This window comes from Pundamilia nyererei, unplaced genomic scaffold (genome assembly GCF_000239375.1).
Source record: "Pundamilia nyererei isolate P.nyererei 1_Seehausen unplaced genomic scaffold, PunNye1.0 scaffold00026, whole genome shotgun sequence".
Lineage (NCBI taxonomy): Eukaryota > Metazoa > Chordata > Actinopteri > Cichliformes > Cichlidae > Pundamilia > Pundamilia nyererei.
This window is the reverse complement of record NW_005187427.1, coordinates 4,164,663-4,170,575: the sequence shown is the minus strand read 5'-3', so window position 1 is coordinate 4,170,575 and position 5,913 is coordinate 4,164,663. Positions and strand designations below refer to the sequence as shown.

Here is a 5,913-nt window from a genome sequence, read left to right as displayed (position 1 = left end):
AAACCGGCAACCTTCCGATTACAAGGCGAACTCCCAACTCTTGAGCCACGATCGCCACACTGTCAAATAATCCCTCTCAATCACTACAGAGCTGAGCCTCGTGACTTACTGACTAATACCGCACGTGAGTCGACACTTCTGAATGGAAAAAGAAATCACGCACTTTCAACCAACAGAGGTAAAACAGTAATGCATGGCATATAATACTGTTTCAGTGCAGGTCATGGTAACCTGACTACAGGGAAGTACACATGATGTTTTCAAATGAGGAACTCTTTAATGTGGTACAGACATTGCAAAGCATTTAAACAAAGTGTCTCAGTTACACCAAACATTTTCTTAAGTTTTAATACAGGAAAGGTGGCACTGACCTACGTAGTGCAGGTAGAGGGCCAGATACTTGTACTGAAAAAGGGGGTTATTGGAAAGGCTGGAGCGCTGGATCTTCTGGAAGAAGGAGCTGACATCCCAGCGGTAGAGGACATCCAACAGCATGATGCTGGGAACACGCAGACCCACATTGAGCACAGCCTCTACGCGGTCCTTCACTGCCATGGTTTCAGTTTAAGCTCTGATCCGTAGGCAGAACTGACCACTAAGACGTGATGTTAATAGTGGGTGGTCTGTAGCAAAAGAGAGAAAATGCAAATAAAAAAAAAAGGAAGATGGAGTCTTAATATGAAGCAGTTATAGGAGGTGAGAGTAGGAAAACAGAAAGAGAGATGAAAGCCAAAACAAAGGCAACAAAATATAAATTCAGTTATTATAAAGGTCAAAGGAAAAGCTGTGAGCTACAGAGGAAGAAAAGACAGAAGAAAAGACGAAAGACTTAAGAGGTCAATCACAAAACTGTCTCATTCATTTGTGGTCTAAACGTAAAGGTAAAACTCAACAATTGTTACATTATTACCACAAATTTTTATAATAAGTTATTAACATGACCGTAAATCATTTTAAAGTCTCTAAAGGCTAGCATACTGACAGTGTTTTGTTTTTTTCCTGATGCAAACAGGACTTTCAATGAGACTATTGACTGAAGTACAATGGGTCCAGAGACAAATAACTGCAGTTACCTTACTTAAAGGAAGTTTTTGGCTACTTTATAAACAAATACAACAGAAAATAGAAAGTCCATTTTGCTATCTTGGTATTTTGCTTTGCTAGAATACCCAAAACATCTTTGGTGGACATATTTTATTTTTTTCTAAATGAAGGAAACCCCTTTGCCACAACAGCATAACAGAATAACTAAGGTAACTAATTCACTAGTCAGAACAGAATATAAGTATTGGCACCATCCACAACACACAAACCTATGCCAAAAAGGGTTACCCACTACTTCCAGTAGTTATCACTTTACCCTGAAACCTACATACAGCCCCTCATTTTCTAAATCAAAGTACTGCAGAACCACACTGGTTAGTGTCATGTCTTACTTTTTACCTTGCTTGTTTACAACTTCCTGTCACAGAGATCAAGATGGTTGCTGCCATATGCCACATCTTTCGGTTAGTGGTTGTGGTGTCATAACAGCTCAGGAACAACAGTTAACTGTTGATTTATATCAATAAATTGCAGATTAGTTTAACACACTACTTCTTTTGCCCATGCCTAAATATGTACTTATTTATTCAAGCACAGTACTAACATTAAGTGCCATACAGCTGGGAAACATTGACCATTTTCTTACCATCTTAACTAAAGCCAATCGAGTGATGCTGTGTACATAAGAACTCTTTTTTTTGTCACTGAATGATTGATTTATTTTGAACATGACTAAAATAACAACAAAATACACTTTAAACAATAATGAGACAAAGAAAGGGTTGGTACAAACAGACTTAAAGGTAAACTCATTTGATCCTACCTCAATATACAATATACATGTATAATTACATACAATTATAAGTCTACAAACAGATATCACGCATAAAAATCCTAATAATGATGAAGCTACCAGATAATTTTGACATGATTTTAAGAAGGCTGTTGCAATAATAACCAACAAGAAATTCTCAAAATGCTGCCAACAGTATTTTTATAGGTTCAGGCAGAAAGCACTACTGTCAGCCACAATTCACTTTTTTACCGTCATCCACCCATACAGGAATGCCGGAAACTTGATCCTGGGAACAACAGCTAGTCTTGAATAGGTTATTATTACCAAGATTCCAAAGAAACATTGCACGGTTGACCCAGCTAAAAACAGCTTCACCCACAACTGTAATTTGCATAGTCAAATCTGTGGGTCAATAATCAACCTAGACATGTAAATTTGTCCAGTCCTTTCTATTTGCTACCACACAATCACCAACAGCACAGAATCCACCATGGGAAACTGAAAGTACAGCATGTGGTAACACATTCAGATGTTTTAATGCAGGTGCAACTCAAAAGGTCAAGTCTGACAAATGGCATAAGAGGCATACTTGCAAAATCTGCAGTTCACATTTTAAAAAAAGCCCACATACTGTTCTGTTGCGCTGACAGAATGGTTACACTTCTTCTCTCTTTGCCAAAATAATTTCTTGGTTTACTTACACCTTTATTAACACTATCTGGGGGTGAGCAATGCGGTGGCGGATATAAACACATACAAAATACAATTTCTACAAGTCAAAACAGTTTACAAAACATGAAATATATAAAGAAAGAATATGTTGACTTATTATACCAACACAGATCCTGATGGAAAATCTAATGGATGGGATTAAAGAAAAAAATTTTTTTTTAACTCGCATCTATGGTTCTATACATACACTAGCCAATATCAGTGTTATCCTGGCTTAAAATGGGCTTTTGGTGGACATATAAGCATGATCAGTTAGCATACAGTCAGTTACCCTATCTCTGGATTTCCCTACTTATTTGATAAACAAAAATGTTTTATATGCTTGAGTAAATGGCAACTGCATTAACAGAACAGATTAAAATTAGTTTGACTACATTTTCTGATGATTTGGTGGGTGCTAAAGGTTGTTCAATGTAGGAAAATTCTTGAATATGTACAGGTTTTCAACCATTTCAACGACTGACCTCAAAGTTATGAAATGCTATTAAAAAATGGCATAAAACATCTCTTACACAAATGTTGAAGTTATTAAAACAAAAAGATTTGTTTAAAGATTGCATTTCAGTTTTGTTTCCTCCCACCTACTAAATCCCATCACTGCCACTACTGCATGATGCAAAGCAAACACACCAAATGTAATCAATGCAACTCAATATATTATTTCTAACGTATTAACCTCAAAATGATGAAACCTCTCACAGTGATCATGAATTACTCCAAGGCAATCTGAGCATGTTTGAAAAACTCGAGGCTCTCCAACAAATCAGCAATTGTTAACCAGGCTCTCACCCAAAAGCGCTGGAGCTTAAGGAAATTCAAAGCCTCACAAAAGTGAATTCCACAGAGCAACATGTTGCCCTCTTTTTTCCTGGCCTTTTCCAAACAATATATCTACTGCACTTTTAAAAAAAAAAATTAGCTGCTTACAAACCCTTCGTTTAAGTGCCCTTTAATACCTGCGTGAAGTTTTAGAGGAACATTTCACTGTGAGTGCTAGTTTTTAAAAAAAAAGAAACGTGACGAAGTTTCAATCCACTCCATTTAAACAAAGCTCTTACATTTCTTTTCCTTCTTGAGTTGCCAACAGCAGTGTTTCCATCTCTTATCCCAGCATCCCGTAGCAGGATCCCGTTAACTTACATAACTTTAAATTTACCACGACTATCACTGCCCAGACAGACATCACTTTGCAGAATCTGAATTTATATAACAAGGCCGTCTACCAATTAATTTTTATCCGTTGTAATCCTTTGACAGCTGTAGGGTATATTGTAGTGTATTTGGTCTAATGGCTGCATACCATTTACTAGTTTAACTGAAGCACCGGCAATGAAAATGTTATGGATGAGTGAGTGCTGCAACGACTGTGCTACGCCATGAACTCTAGTAACCCCTCTGTCTCGACGGAAATAAATTCTCGCAATTACGCCGCAAATACGGCAATATTTTGCTTGCTATACTGGTCTGTATCGTCCACGAATACTTATAACAGACATGACAATGTATGCCTACGGTTTCCACGCAGTTTGGTGGATGCAAAAGTGATAGAAATAGCGAGCTATGACAGCGTACGTGCGCTATGTGATGAGCTGCATCAAGCTAACGCTTTCAGCTAGCATCACTGTCACCGAGCCGAGGAACTACTAACAACAACAACAACCTAGCTTATGTTTAACACAGCGGGAAATAAAACACTCCGAACGAATCAGCTTGCTTTTGACCTTACAAATTAAGGCGCTAGCCTTCGCACATGTTCACATAAAATGTTCTAGCTTATAACGCTTGAGGATTACCATAACCTGCTCCCCTAAGCAAGTAAGCCCAAATGTAGCAGACTGGGACACTCGGCTAGCAACCAGTTATGGCACGTAGACAAATTTCTTTAAAAAAATAAGAACTTACGTTTGAATGACGATGTTCGCACAATGTACAACTGTTTCTGGATGCCTTACGGGTCGGATATCGACCATTTTAACTCGCCACCGCCCGAGTTAACGGTCCTCCCGGAGTGAGCACTTCACGCTGAAACGACGCGGCCCATCCGCTCATCTTACCTAGCGGCCATTATCCAAGTTACCAAGCAAGATGTACCGAGCATGCGCAATGTTACTGTCCCGTACAGAAAGAATAGGTTATATTTTTTTTAACCTGACAAAGCTTTTTATTCACAACATATTGTCAAAGACTGTTATAAAGTGGAATTAGGATGTGTGATTTTTTTGTCACTCAATTAATGGTAAAAATAAATTTGGGAGGGGAATGAAACATTACAGAAATAAGTCATCATAGTATATTAACAAACGCCTAAAATATTTCATCATCATCATCATCGTTTATTTATATAGCAATTTAAAAACACACAAGGCTGACGAAAGTGCTGAACAATAGAAACATAATAGATACCATAGGAATAATAAATAAGATAAAATAATAAACATAGCGAAAACAATAAAATACGAGTAAATACAAGTCAGTCAACCACTGAGTCAAAAGCCAGTGAACAAAAATGCGTTTTCAATCTGGATTTAAAAACCAGCACTGATGTCGATTGCCTAATGTGAAGAGGGAATTTATTTATTTATTTATTTATTGATTTATTTATTTATATTTAGCTAGGGACAAAACCTGAAAGTAAAATTAATGGAGAGGCCTAATGCATAGCCTAAGGTGGTGGCCAGTCACTTTAGTTACTTTAATTGTGTTTGATTTTACAAGTTTTATGGAATTGTTAGGTTTATATGAATGAGATATTCTCCCGGCAGTGCGGATAAGCATAAATTCCCCTTTCGCCAGGCAAGTTACAGTAGAACAAAGGTGTGTTTTGTTCGTCAAAAAGACTGCTGTTTTTGGGAGGGGTTAGCAAACATTCCTATTAAGCATTTATATATTGGTTTAAGAAGTACATACTTCTCAAACCAATACTATTAGTATCCTTATCCTTGCGTGGACATAGACTATTTTCACTTTCATTTATTTATATTGTACATAGTATGTTTTAAAACTTACTCCTAATTTAATATGACACTTTGATTGCCTTTGTCTTAATTATATTTACACTTTATTTAAGGGGTTTCTCTGGTTCATATAAATATTTTAAGGGTGCATCTGTAACTAAACAATTTCTGATTCTGATTCTAGACCATGGTAAATCATAATGTGTTTCCTGCTGTGAAATTAGACTTGTATCAAGATACATAATGCATAGCATAAGGTAGTGGTCAGTCATTGAACCGTGACAATTAGATACTGGACAGTTTTATTTTGAATATAGCTGAAATATTTATTATGGCATATATATATATATATACACATACACACATACACACATACATACATACATA

At 36.7% G+C, this 5,913-nt stretch overlaps 1 long non-coding RNA gene across 1 annotated transcript; it reads right to left on the bottom strand.

Annotated features, from left to right (window-relative positions):
* Positions 1-257: 257 nt before the first annotated feature.
* LOC102212973 (uncharacterized) lies at positions 258-4,662 on the bottom strand. Its single transcript, XR_311591.1, has 2 exons — positions 4,475-4,662; positions 258-623 (listed from the first exon to the last, which is right to left on the bottom strand). It is a non-coding gene; the product is annotated as an uncharacterized LOC102212973 (long non-coding RNA).
* Positions 4,663-5,913: the final 1,251 nt, after the last annotated feature.